The sequence below is a fragment of the Podarcis filfolensis genome (assembly GCF_964270895.1).
Source record: "Podarcis filfolensis genome assembly, chromosome: 7".
Lineage (NCBI taxonomy): Eukaryota > Metazoa > Chordata > Lepidosauria > Squamata > Lacertidae > Podarcis > Podarcis filfolensis.
This window is the reverse complement of record NC_139603.1, coordinates 48,757,989-48,772,119: the sequence shown is the minus strand read 5'-3', so window position 1 is coordinate 48,772,119 and position 14,131 is coordinate 48,757,989. Positions and strand designations below refer to the sequence as shown.

The window sequence follows — 14,131 nt, the reverse complement described above, 5'->3', positions numbered from 1 at the left end:
AGTCAGAAGAATGAGAAATGCCTAATGTAAAAGGATTATATTCCCAAACAAATACAAGCAATGGACATCATTCAAAAAGAGATGTTCAGATCTCTTGTCACCAGGTTAAACTTCTATTGAAGGATGTTGACCTCTTGTTGCTAGGGATTTTCCTTCCGCTTCAGTAGCTTTGAATTGCTAATTAATAATCCACTTAAGCTGGTTATATGTCAGAATACTCCGCTCTAATTTTTTTCTGTGCTTTTGATGCTCCTCAATTCACATTCATGGTTTTATATCATAATTTAATGCTGCCAAAGATACAATCAGAAACCGAAGTGTAAATGCTAACAAATCTGGTGTTATTTCTATTACAGCTAGGAACTGTTTCGTTCTATTTTTTATTTTAAAAAATTGCCGAAGGTTGAAATGAGTCGGTTTTGAGAACCTGAGAAAACATCTAACATTGTAACTCATTACTGAAACCTGCTCTCAAAAGAATTCTAAATTATCTTTGAATTTAAATCTTATTTTTGAAAAAATGTGTTGTGAAATCCTAATAAGCATCATATCAAAGCCCTCTATTGCATGAACTGAATGATCTTATATTATAGGATGCACCTATAGCCAGCCACCTGTTATTTCTTTCTGGATCATATGTAAATATTTGGATGCATAGTACATTAGGTCAGTATATCCTCCTCATCATCAAACCTTTTGTTGGCATCACATACAAACATCCAAAACAAATCAATACAGAATTACCACTTCCCCAGTGGCACAAAACATTTGCTAAAAGAAAGGAGGCAGAGTAGTCTATCGTCACATCTCTTGGTCTCCAGGGAGATCAGACGTCTGCATTGTATTTTGATGACAAAAAACCAAATAGAGATATTTAGCCACTAACTTGGTGAGCTCCTGATCATTCCTCAGTAATAGAAAATGGATGTAGGTCAGTATATTGTGCTACATACACTGGTATGGGTGTAAAAATTGTGTGTGTGCTTAAAAATTCATTCTGATAAAAGATTCCTTGGAACAGATGTGGGGAAGCATTAGCCCTCCAGATGTTGCTGAACTACAACTCTTATCATACCTGGCCATTGACCATGCTTGCTGGGGCTGATGTGAGTTGTAGTTCAACAACATCTGGAGGGTCAAAGGTTATCCACACCTACTTTACAATAGGAAAGGCAACTTGTGCAGAAGGATAATTGTGAGGGTGGTAAAGAAGTTCTGATCTAATGTCCTTCTGTCCTTTCCTTTTCCAGATGTATATTCACATTACATTTGCCCTTAAAAGGTGTAAAACTCATGAAGGAAATGCTTTTCTTGTACTAATTAAGTTTTACTTTCTGGTGTTTTAATATGCAACATGCACAAGGTTTGGGGTATTAACAGATGAAAGCTCAGAGCAACAAGAAGTAAAACAGCAAATTACAGGCATGTACAAGGGACGCGGGTGGCGCTGTGAGTTAAACCACAGAGCCTAGGACTTGCCGATCAGAAGGTCGGCAGTTCGAATCCCCACGACGGGGTGAGCTCCCATTGCTCGGTACCAGCTCCAGGCCACCTAGAAGTGTGAAAGCACGTCAAAGTGCAAGTAGATAAATAGGTACCGCTCTGGCGAGAAGGTAAACAGCATTTCCGTGTGCTGCTCTGGTTTGCCAGAAGCGGCTTAGTCATGTTGGCCACATGACCCAGAAGCTGTACGCCGGCTCCCTTGGCCAGTAAAGCGAGATGAGCGCCACAACCCCAGAGTCAGCCATGACTGGACCTAATGGTCAGGGATCTCTTTACCTTTTACATATATTCCAGCAAGGGTGGGAGGAACTAAGACTAAGTCACTAGCCAAAGGTAACACAGCATAAATAAAAATGGCTACAAAATCCCTCATCATTTTTCCGTTGCAGTTATTGAATGATCGATGTGGTTGTAGAAACCCTAGAAAGATTTGATTCTGGAATGATGTGCCAGAAGATATTCGTTACACACACAGCTAAACTTCCCTTACTGTGGAAAACAACCTCCACAATTAAAAGCACAAAAAGAAAGGTGTAAGAAGCAGCCAGAACTCTCCAGAACAAAGTTCTGGCACCTCTCGGGTGGGCACTGTCGTCATTATGAGAGAACAAGGGAGGCGTTCATTGTGAGTTCCGGCACCTCTTTTTCTAGAAAAATAGCACTGCGTGATAATAGGAACCATAATGTATTGCTATTCATTTGGGAAATAGTCTTTTCTGAATGGTTGCAGCATAGTGAATCAGCAATCTGCTTTCTTGCTAGGGTGGTCAAAAATACTTCTACCTACAGCAGATGAAAGTTCGACTAGGTCTAGGTGTTGGGCTTGGCATCCTACAATTTAGTCAATTTCAAAACCCATGCAAAAGAGAACAATGTGCTGCGCAGGATCAACCATTTGAAAACAGCTGGAGCATTTTCTCTCTCTCTCTCTTCTGTTCCTAATGATGTTGCTGCATGCAGCTTGAAATATTTTTTTTTCTTCCTTTCTTAGAAGCTTCAGGATTAATTTGCTATCAAAACAGACAAGCATTCGCACACTGAATAATGATCTTTCTTAAATTCATAATTTATTATGTTCTGTGATGTCATGAATTAAATAAATATGATTTCTGAGTAGATGCATCCTTTCAGAGCATAGCAATTAGACCCCGCATGACTTTGCTCCTTAGCAGGCATGGCAAGAGGTCATGTAGCCCGTCAAGAAATGAGCCGGGCTTTGCAAAAGCTGACTGGTCAAGCATATTAAAGCTAAGAGAAATCTCCTGGGAGAAATGGCTGGATTTGTAAACGTAATGCAATGGCTGTATGAAATGAAATGGAACAATATTGCTAGAGATGTTATTGTGGTTAAAAGCTTTGGGCTAAATCCAAAAGTCAGTTTTCAATCAATACTTTTCATTCAGGCAAAAACTCTTTGTAGTCATGAAAGATTTGTCTTCATAAAGACAGGATTAAAAAATATATATTAAAAGGGTGGAGTCAGGGATAGCTTGGAGGCAGCATATGTTTAGATCATACTGCAAGGACATATATAGAGAGACACTATCTTTGTGGCTGCTCCACAGTTGTGAAAATGCCTTCTGTGGAAATTCACAAAATCCTGAGAGGAAGCTTTTCCCCCAGCCTGTCTTGTTTGGACAAACTCAGAGAGGGTGAAATTAAGCTACAACTTTATTGTTTCTAGCTCTCAGCTTGTTGAGGTTGAGCTAGGGATGTGCCAAACCATCATTTTATTTCCACGGATATTTCTGCCTCCTTGCATGCTGGCATTGCAGGGCTGGGAAAGTTACCAGCAAAAGCAGCAGTGTGGTTTTCACAATGTAGATTCAATTCAGTGTTGTGCTTTGCAAATTTATTGATTATTATGGTAATAGGCTTCTTTGCACATCATATTCTCTATTGAAAGCACAAAACACCCTCTCAACAGTGTAATGCGCATCCGATTACTTGTGTGGTATAACTACAACTAGCTTAGTTTAATATTGTATCATGTTGATAGTCCATCACTGTGCGCTCTGTGTCTGTGTGTGTGTGTGTGTGTGTGTGTGTGAGAGAGAGAGAGAGAGAGAGAGAGAGAGAATCTGATGATAAAACATTCTCAATCTTGCTGCTTCATGACACCACTTATCAACAACATAAAATACTATTTTCGCACTAGGAGTGGAAGATCACAAATATTTACACTAACCCTCGGCTGAGCACTTGGGATAACATGGGCAAGACCACAGTTGAAATAAATGAATCATCTCAAAAATGATACATTTAAGTTAAGAAATGCACCATACTGGCTATCAGATAAAGACCATCTCCCCTGGAAATATAACTGAATGGGATTTGGGGAAAAAGCACAAATTGTCCTTTGTAATATATGTCTGCTCCAACTATGCATCTCTTAATTTGAAAAATAAGCCATTTTTGGACTGGTTTAATGTGTTACAAATGGCATTATGGGTATCCAGTTAAGCTTCTTCAGTGCATTTCTATTGGGCGGGGAGAATGGCCTGGAATGACACTATGTCTGGGACAGTCTCAGAAAAATGACAGGTCACAGCTGGCAGCTGTCCAGAAGCGCCATCACTAGAGGCAGAAGTAAAAAATATTGTTTTTTAAAAATGAAAATAAAGACTTACTATCGTTGCTGCCACCAAGGATACCCCCCCCCCCCAAGTCTCTTAAGAAATCCTACCACTGAAAAATCACTGGCAATTCATCACCCACAATAAATTATGCAGAATTTGTCAGATAGAACCATCAAAGAGAATAAACCAGTTGATGCAAGCACTGTGCCCCACCTAGGGATGTTGGAGAATTCCAACAAAACAAGAAAGTGGAGTGGAAATTTCCAATTTCCACTTATTCATCCCATGTCCAGAAATGAAATCAATCCAGCAAATACAATCAGCGTTCACTGTTGTTATTTTTCCACTTGTTGCATTGTGCTGCAATGAATGAGGTGGAATATTGTAACGGCAAGGTATTTTATGTAATTAGTTAAGTAAATTCCATAAGTTACATAATTTCTCTGCAGTTATAAAATGAATGGCATGGTTTTTGACAGAAGATGAACTGCAGTGGAATGGGAACAGTGCTGATGCTGGAAATCCAGGGCAGAATGGAGAAAGATGCCTTCTTATATCGCTTCCCGTTTCCTACCCCACCACAATGGCCAGATTCCTTTCTGCCTGAACATAGGGGCAGCATGGCATTCATTTATATATTCTACACATGCACATTCTTCCTTTCCTTTCTTTGTACATCTTCCAACACCTTTTAAAGAAAATAACTAAAAGCTCCTGCTACTTGAACAAAAAAGTAATGCTAACTTAAAATACTTTTCTCCCAATGAAGGATGATGAAGTCCTTTTGAAGTACCTCTTTGGGAATGTAAATTGCATGATGCTCTCAGATCTTTATGAAAGAAAAAAAATTCTCATAAATTTGAAATTTGAATTCAGTTAACTGCCAAAAGCCTTTTAGTTTAGATATTTGATAATTTCTCAAACTTTGGTTCCTAAAAACAGGATTCATTCATACATTATATGTCTTTCCTTCTGTCTCTCTGTCTGTCTCTCTGTCTGTCTCTCTGTCTGTCTGTCCATATATATTTTTGGTCAAAAACAGGATATTGTTCTGGAGACTGAAGTAAGCAATGGAAGAAATCCTGGCCCATGCTAGTTAGAAGTTTCATCAGCAAAATGTAAATTGAATATGCTGAGGTAGCCAGATGACCTATATTATCATCTCTCTCTGGTCTAAGAAGCACATATAGAGAAGAAGTTCCCAAATTCCCACAAGCTTTATTTAGATGGTCCACGGTGCATGTGTAAAAGTACGATTAAGACTCATACAGCAATTTTCTTCCATAGGAAGAAACATTTGGGAACCACTGCTACAGAGAATATACTATTGGCTGTTACCTAGATTCTACCTGTTTCTTGTATATTTGACTCAACCATTTGCTTTGCAGCCCTCTGTAGACATTCAAGATTTTTGCATATGAACGTATGGGGAAATGGGAAAGGATCATACATGCTGGCTCTCCCCCCCCCCCCGAACTGCATCTGTTTGGTACTCTGTCAATCTTGTGCAGGTGGTTTTTGAAAACAATGCTTGGAAACATCTGTGTTGTAGATATTTATGCTATCACACCTTTCCTCCCAAAAGTGCATACACACATGTATTTAATTCTCACAACAACCCTCTAGAGTAGGTTTTGCTGAGAGAAAGTGGCTAGCCCATTACTACCAAGTGAGAAAGAAGCTTCTTCATATATTTTAGTCTGACAAAAGCAGCCAAGGCTGTGGTTTTATTTGCGGTATGGGAATCGTTGCAGAGGAGATTGGATATGGAGACCTTTGAAATTTTATTTTGATAGCTGTAAACCAAATCCCAGCTCTCTGTTAGCTCTGTAGCATATAAGGGCTGCCATTTAGAAATATGTCGAATGTAAAGAAAATCTGAGAATGAGCAGCAGAGGCCCCTTTCCCATTCAGATCAGGATACTCCTTCAATCGTGTTATTCACAATGGTGTGATTTAAGAATTAAATGTCATCCCAGTTATTTATTCACTATTCTCAAATCCCCCCCTTTTCTGTGTATAAATTGGTGCTTCAACACTTTTTTATTCAGCAGCAGAATTATATTTATTAATATTTTGCCCTTTCAGTTTAAGGCTATAATTTAAACTGCAATTGCATAAGTCAGGGGCGATAAAACCTATGCCCAAGAGTTCAGGGAAGCCTTGTAAGGAAGTGATTCTTATCAAGTGTGCCTTGAAATTATGTCTCTGTGAAATATGTAATAACAGGCAGTGGCTTCTGCGTTGAAAATCAGATAACAAGGGAGAGATCAGGACAGTTTAAAAGGCAGTGTGACATACTGCACAAAATATTCAACTGGAACCTAGAGTGGCCAGTTACACATCACTATTTTTTAAACAAAGAACAAAAAAGGACACAGATTTGTGTGTGCTAATTTATATCTATAGATGCAAATTAAGAAAGAATTGTGAGATTTATTTAAATAGCAATACTGTACAAGAAATCTCACAATAGTGGGGAAGACTATGAACGGGCAAGCACCGCAACCCCAGAGTCGTTCGCGACTGGACCTAACAGTCAGGGCTCCCTTTACAGGGAAGTGGGTGGCGCTGTGGGTTAAACCACGGAGCCTAGGGCTTGCCGATCAGAAGGTCGGCGATTCTAATCCCTGCGACGGGGTGAGCTCCCATTGTTCGGTCCCTGCTCTTGCCAACCTAGCAGTTCGAAAGCACAAAGTACAAGTAGATAAATAGGTACCGTTCCAGCGGGAAGGTAAACGGCATTTCCCTGTGCTGCTCAGGTTCGCCAGAAGCGGCTTAGTCATGCTGGCCACATGACCCGGAAGCTGTACGCCGGCTCCCTCGGCCAGTAAAGCGAGATGAGCACCGCAACCCCAGAGTCGTCTGCGACTGGACCTAATGGTCAGGAGTACCTTTACCATTACCTTTAAAATAAATCTCACCATAGTGGGGAAGACTATGATCGGGTGACCTATGTCTGCTCTGCCTGCTGTTCAGGTGCTAACTGTGGATGGACAATTTTAAAGGAGACCCTGGTCTCCATTCTTATGGCGCTTTATCTTTAAACCACACATGGATGGAGAGCCTTTCAAATAATTGACATCTTCAGACAGATGACTGTCCTCTGACAGCCCTTGACCATCCTACTTGGCACATGGCTATCCTACTTGGACCTGAAAGACCTGGGTTGAAATCCATGCCCACCATAAGAACATAAGAAGAGCCCAGGTTGAAGATGCATCTAGTCCAGTGTCCTGGTTCTCCTAGTGGCCAACCAGATGCTTATGAGAAGCATGTAAGCAGGTGCTCTCCCTGTGGTTTTCAGCAACTGTTATTGAGAAGCATGCAACCTCTGGAGATAAGAGCATAACCATCAGGGTTAGCAGGCTTATCCTCCACGAATTTGTCCATTCTTCTTTCAAAGCCCTCCAAGTCAGTGGCCATCCCTACATTTTGAGGAGCGAACTTCATAGTTTAATTCTGCACTTTGCAAATAAGTACCTTTCATGTCTGTTCTGAATTTTCATCGGAAGTCCACAAGTTCTAGTGTAAAGAGAGAAGGAGAAAAAATATTTTTTCACTTTATGCCATGAATCTGAGTGGGCTTTGACAAGTCACTTAACCTACCTCAGAGGGATTCCATGAAGATAAAATGGGAGCTCCTTGGTTGAATGTCCCTGGTAGCCTTACAGCTCTCATGATTCCAGATTATGTTGGTGACTACATTCCGCATGTTATAGAGGGGAGACATATGCTCTGTGGTTATTTACAAATGCTTTCGGGACAAAAGGATTTTCCAGTTTCTAGACATTCATTAAGTTCTCCAAACCTTCCCTTTGCTAACTATTCTTCTTGCAGGCAAGGCAATCAGAGCATCTGGATTTCTCAAACTAGAGAACCCTTCAATTTATAGGCTTCACATTAGCACCATAAATCTGCACATTTTGTGATACTGTTTTTGATTCTCCGAATATAGCATGATCAAAACACATATGTTTTGAAGCTTTATTCCAATAGCTCCTCATGTATTTAGAGACATGAGAGACCCAAACTGGCAGGATCTGACCCATTTTCAAACACACGGCAGAACAAAAACAAAAACTGGTTGCATGCATCTTAACTTTGGTTTAATCTTTTAAATATTCAGATACATTAACTGCAAACATTTTTTTCTATGCTATTTCCCTCACTATCCACAACCATAGATGGAGCCTGTTTCTTGGCAGTAGTTGCTCCACAAGTTCTTTAAATATAGTTCCATATATTTTATTCTAAAAACAGACCATTAGCAATTCAAGTGGCTTCTCCCAGGTTAACTCCCATCTTGCACAGCATTTGAGCTGCAATCTGCACACTGTTCACTTCGAAATAAGGTCCTTGAAATGTTACTGAAGTCTACAATAATATTCAGGCTCAATTACAGAGGTCCTGCTCATAGTAAAATGGTTGATCTGAAGACAGAAACACCTCTTTGAGGTAAAGCTGTCTCATGTGTAGAATTCCCCCTCTAGTCATTCATAATTACCTCACATAAATCATACATTTAACATTTTGGCTTTGTGGTATTAATGGAAACATTTTGAGCTCTTCTGCAAGTTAGAACTTACGAATCTAACTCCAAATGATTAAGAAAATGAAACCGTATTTCTCCTCCCACCCCAAGTTAAGAATCTTGATTGCTTTGAATAGCTTCCCATTGAAGCTAGGGAAACTCTACTCCAGCCTTGTAACCTGATGCAGTCAACAACACAGATGAGTTTTTCTCTTTGTAGGGGACATACAACATCTATTCTCTATCAACATGTGTACATACCATAACCCTCAATGTCAGCCACTGACAATGCTGATAACACCTATCACGTAGGATAACCCAGGAAGATGGGTAGGCAAACTAAGGCCCGGGAGCCGGAGCCAGTCCAATCGCCTTCTAAATCCGGCCCGCGGATGGTCCGGGAATCAGCATGTATTTATATGAGTAGAATGTGTGCTTTTATTTAAAATGCATCTCTGGGTTATTTGTGGGGCATAGGAATTTGTTCATTTCCCCCAACAAAATATAGTCCGGCCCCTCACAAGGTCTGAGGGACAGAGGACCGGCCCCCTGCTGAAAAAGTTTGCTGACCCCTGCCTGGAGGTACCCAGGGACACTTTAGCTAGCCATTCTTTATATTTTATCTGCATTAACTGGTGGCACTACTCTTTCTGCCCCTGACTCACTCTCTGTCTGTCTTAGTGCAGCCCTGACCTTTTATGGGCTGTGTGTTACACAGTGGCATCACAAGGGGGGCAGGGGACGGTGCACCCCAGGTGCCATGTCTGGAGGGGTGACAAGAAGGCACCCCACAGGGTGCTCGCCCCGCTGCCCCGAGGCACAGCGGCGTGAGCAGCCATCGTGCTGCCGCAGCTGCAAGTGGAGGATCCTCCGTTCGTGGCTGCAGCTGCGATCAGAGGATCCCGCCACCCTCTGTATGGCGTTCGAGCGGCACCAGCGGCAAACCACTAAGCACAAAGCATGCACAGTGTGGCACGCATGCGCTGTACATAGTGGTTTGCCGCCAGCACCGGCCGAGCACCGTACGGACTGTGGTGAGATCCCCCCATCACCGCTACAGCCACAAGTGAAGGATCCCTCTGCTGCCACTGCAGCTGTGAGCAGAGGATCCCACAACCGTCCGTACAATGCTGGGGCGGCGGCAAACCACTACATACAATGCATGTGTGGTGTCGCACACATGCGCTGTACGTAGCGACATCACACATGCATCCTATGTAATGACGCCATGCATGCGCCGTATGTAGCGACGCAACGCATGCACAGCTGGCGGTTTGCGCCTCCCCGGGTGTCGGTTAGCGTGCGTTCATCCCTGGTGGTACAGTCCATCCACATCCCCCAATAGATCCCACCATGTGTTATCGTGGGGGGGGGGGGGAACAGCACTTAAGAACAAAGGAGGAGCCCTCCTGCATCAGACCAAAGGGCCATTTAGTCCAGTATCCTGTTCACACAGTGGCCAAACAGATGTTTCTGGGATGCCCACAAACAGGACGTGATTGCAACTGCGTCCTGTCTACTTATGCTCCCCTGGCACTGCTATTCAGAGGCATACCACCACTGATCCTAGAAGTAATATAAAGCCATTATGAGGACTAGTAGTCACTAATAACTTTATCCTCCATGAACTTGTCTAACTCACCATCTACACTGGCAAATGCTCCATCTTGTTGCAATTAATTCTGTTGCTTCACTTAGTGAAGAAGTACTTCCTTTTTTTCTTGCATGCTTTCTCTTCTAAACTAAAAAGGCTCTAATGTTGTAACCTTTCGTCTTTCTAGAGTTTCTCCACTCCCTTGATCATTTTGGATGCTCTTTTGTGAACCTTTTCTGCAGTAGCTTTTTAAAATTTATTTAAGGTGACCAGAACTGTTCACAGTATTCCAAGTGTGCTCACACCACAGATTTGCATTATGATATTGGCACTTTTATTTTCAGTTCCATTCCTAATGATCCCTAGGATGGCATTTGCCTTCTTCACAGCTGCAGTACACTGAGTCGACATCTTTACAAGCTGTTCATTACGACCTCAAGATTTCATTCCTAGTCAATCGTTTTTACTTCACACCCCATGAGCCTATGCGTGTGTGTGTGCACGCATGCGTGCGTGTGTGTGATTGCACATCACTTTACACTAGCTTACATTGCATTGCATTTACCATTGTAATACCCATACACACAGCTTGCAAATTCTTTTGTAGTTCCTCTCAATCCCTTCTTGTTTTAATCACCCAAATATGTGGCTCTTCTTCTTCATTCTGAGATAGCATCCCTGCTATTCTCCCCATCACACCTTCTGAACATATGCGTAATATGAAATCTGTTGTTAACGGAGCCAAATCACCTAAGAATCTGCTTTGGTAATGGCGCTTTAAATGTACTTCCATGTGTACTTGAAACTTAATAGAGCTGGGAATGTGGCCAGGTTTACACTTTATACGCTGGTCATTCTCCAGCCTGTGTTAACAGAATTCCACACTTCCTTTGCTGCAAGCATCCACTGCCAGAGGCATTAAGCCTCTTATACCGGTTGCTGGGAATCATAACCCGCATTTCTGTAAAAACAGAGCAGGAGAGGCATGTCAGATGTTGGAAAAATGTCTTTTCTTATGACTAGCCATATATCCTAGACTTTGTCATGGTACCTTTTAAACATTTAACCAGTAGTCTGAGCTGATGCAGAAATAATGTGCTGATTTCATTAAGAAAACTTTGAGGATTACCTGAGCCAGTGTCTAAGGGTGGGAACCAGGAAACCCATGAATCATCATTTGGGAGGGGCAAATCCAGCCTGCAGGCTGTGGTGGGTTAACTACCTCTGAGTTAAACGTTACTTGAAATGTTAGTTATTACATTGGCAATGGTGGGGTAGATGGTTTAACCATTTTTAGTGCTGGTTATCAACTTTATTTTCCTGTTTGTATATTTTCCCAAAGCTGACTGAGTTCGTTTAACACATTATACTCTCTGTGGGGACTTAAGGAAGTTGAAGGAGGCCAAATCTCTTCAGGAAGCATGGAGGTTATTTAAAAACCTCTATAATAGAGGTTCAGATAAAATGTATGCTACAGGTCAGTAAGCGGATGAGGAAGCCTTAGAAAATGCCAGTGTGTTTAAATAGCAGTGTCAAGGAATCCATAAAAGGTGAGAAGATTTCCTTTTTTAAAAAAGCGGAAGTGTTGCTCAAATGAGAAAATAAATGGAGCATTAGCTTGCACGGAGCAAATATAAATTGATGATAAAGCAAGCAAGGAAGGGATTTCAGAGGGAAAATCAAACAAGCACTTTAAATGCAACAGGAAACTATGCAGGCAAAAACTCTGGTGTGTAGAGGACTGTGCTGGGGAAGGATGCGGAAAGGTAAATGTATCCTGTAAGCAAATTGGGTGTCATTGGGTGTCACTGTGGGAGATGTTGGGATGAGGTAAAAGGTAAAGGTAAAGGACCCCGTAGTGGTTAAATTTGACCAAGGGGTCTTTTCGGGGTCATGTAGCCAACATGACTAAACCACTTCTGATGCATGAAACAGCATGGCGAGTGCCAGAGCACATGGAAACACTGTTTACCTTCCTGCCACAGCCTTACCTATTTACTCACATTGGTATGCTTTGGAACTGCTAGGTTGGCAGGAGCTGGGACAAAGCAACGGGAGCTCACCCTATTGCACGGATTCGAACTGCCAACCTTACGACTGGCAAGCCTAAGAGGCTCGGTGGTTTAGACCATGTCCCTTTACCTTGGGATGAGACCCAAGTCTAAACAGTTGTTTCTTGGAAGTGTAACTGAGGAGGAGTCCTACCAGTCACAAAAGAGCTTTTACCCCTTCTTCTCCCCACCCAGACATTTTCCTTGTATGCCAAGCTTGGGAATAAATCTTTTTCTTTCTTTTTTTTTGCAGACATGTTGCCTTCCCCAACCATTTCAGATGTATCCACTTCAAATCAGGGCACTTCAGAGAGATTTCACCTGAGATAAAGGAGCAGAGGGCTATCAGTGGCTACTAGCCACAATGGCTATGCTCTGCCTCCTCAGTCAGAGGCAACATCACTTCTAAATGCCAGTCACTCAAAGCTACAGGACGACAGAGCGCTCTCGTGCTCAGGTACTGCTTATGGGTTTGCCACAGGCATCTGGTTGGTCACTGTGAGAACAGGATGCTGGACTAGTTAAGTCATTGGGCCAATCCAGCAGCACTCTTCAGATGTTCTTATGAGTTCAGACAAGCCCTCTTCAGTTTGAGATTGGTACAAATTTGATGCACACCCCTAGTGACAACTGCCACTTTAAAGAAAGCAATTCAAAAAGCAAATAGCATCACTACCCTGTCTTAGGTAGGTGCTTTCAACGTTGAGTTGATGTTTTTAAGGAGCTGCCTCCCAAACATCTAGGCTGTATTTCCTGACTAATAAGTAACAAGTCCTGAGTCAAAATAAAAGGGATGGGGTCCTGTTTCACAAAAGTATTGCCCTCTGCAAAGAGCCTTCATTTCAGTGATGTGTCAGGACAGGCACAATCATTGAGAAAAATGTCCACCACATTTAAACTGGCAAGTACCATTTTAAAAAGAGGCAGCCTGGAGCACAACCTCCAATTTTGCTCGTCTTTTGGCAAACCATTTGCCAAGAAAGGGCAAGGAGTAGGATTTCTGCTCCAGGTTCCTTACTTCAAAGTAATGCTTCTTTAAGTGATGCAATCTCTAGTGTGACCCTTGTTTCTCCCCCTGCTATTGGCAAACTATTTGCATTCAGACAAGGGACTAATTCACTGTAGAAATCACCTTTTCTAGGGTATGAATAGCTATCATGGTGCCGTCCAAGTGGTTTGGACTACAGGTGCCATCATTGCAGGCCATTGGCCATGTTGGCTAGGGTCAATGGGAGTCATAGTCCACAACATCTGATGGACACCACATTGGCGACCCATGTCCTGAAGAAAGGAAACATGAGAAGCTGCCCTGTTTGCAATAGCCTAGAGTGTTAAGTGCAGGGATAATCGTATTTGTCTTCACAATTGCACAAGGCCTGCAGTAGTCCTCTGGCATTTGTGTTTTCAGCTTGACAGGATTGTTTTCCTAATTTGTTCAGCTGATTTTTCTTTCTTGTTTTTTTAAAAGGAGCACAGTCTGGAAGCCTGAACTCTGATGTAAAAAGGATAAGGTCTTTGATGATTCAGGTCAATGGAAGATGTAGAGCCTATGAAGACCTCCCTGTGGAGCGACGTTGCCATTGGTTTAGATCTCATCATCACAAGTCGACACCTTTATTGCTCTGGAGCTTTTTCACAGATGTCAGCGACATTTTTCTCTTTGCTCTTGTTTTAAACGACTGCACTGTAAATAAATAAAAGAAGCTGGATTTTTAAAAATAGAAAACCTGTTAAGCTAAGTTTGTGGAAATTCTCAGTAAAGAGTGAAATCTGCCACATGCCCTCTAACTCCTGCACATCATCTGCAAGTGCCTTTTCAACCACGTCAAAATGCTGACTTGTGACCGGATGTCAAAATAGATGGGGCAGA

General features: G+C 42.0%; 1 protein-coding gene across 1 annotated transcript in view; it reads left to right on the top strand.

Moving 5' to 3' along the window:
• Positions 1-13,217, top strand: part of LOC310766652 (uncharacterized protein) — a 139,275-nt gene extending 126,058 nt beyond the window's left edge. Inside the window, exon 3 of the transcript XR_014550293.1 lies at positions 12,515-13,217. The gene's annotated coding sequence lies outside the window, so the exon portion shown is untranslated. The remainder of the gene's footprint in view (positions 1-12,514) is intronic.
• Positions 13,218-14,131: the final 914 nt, after the last annotated feature.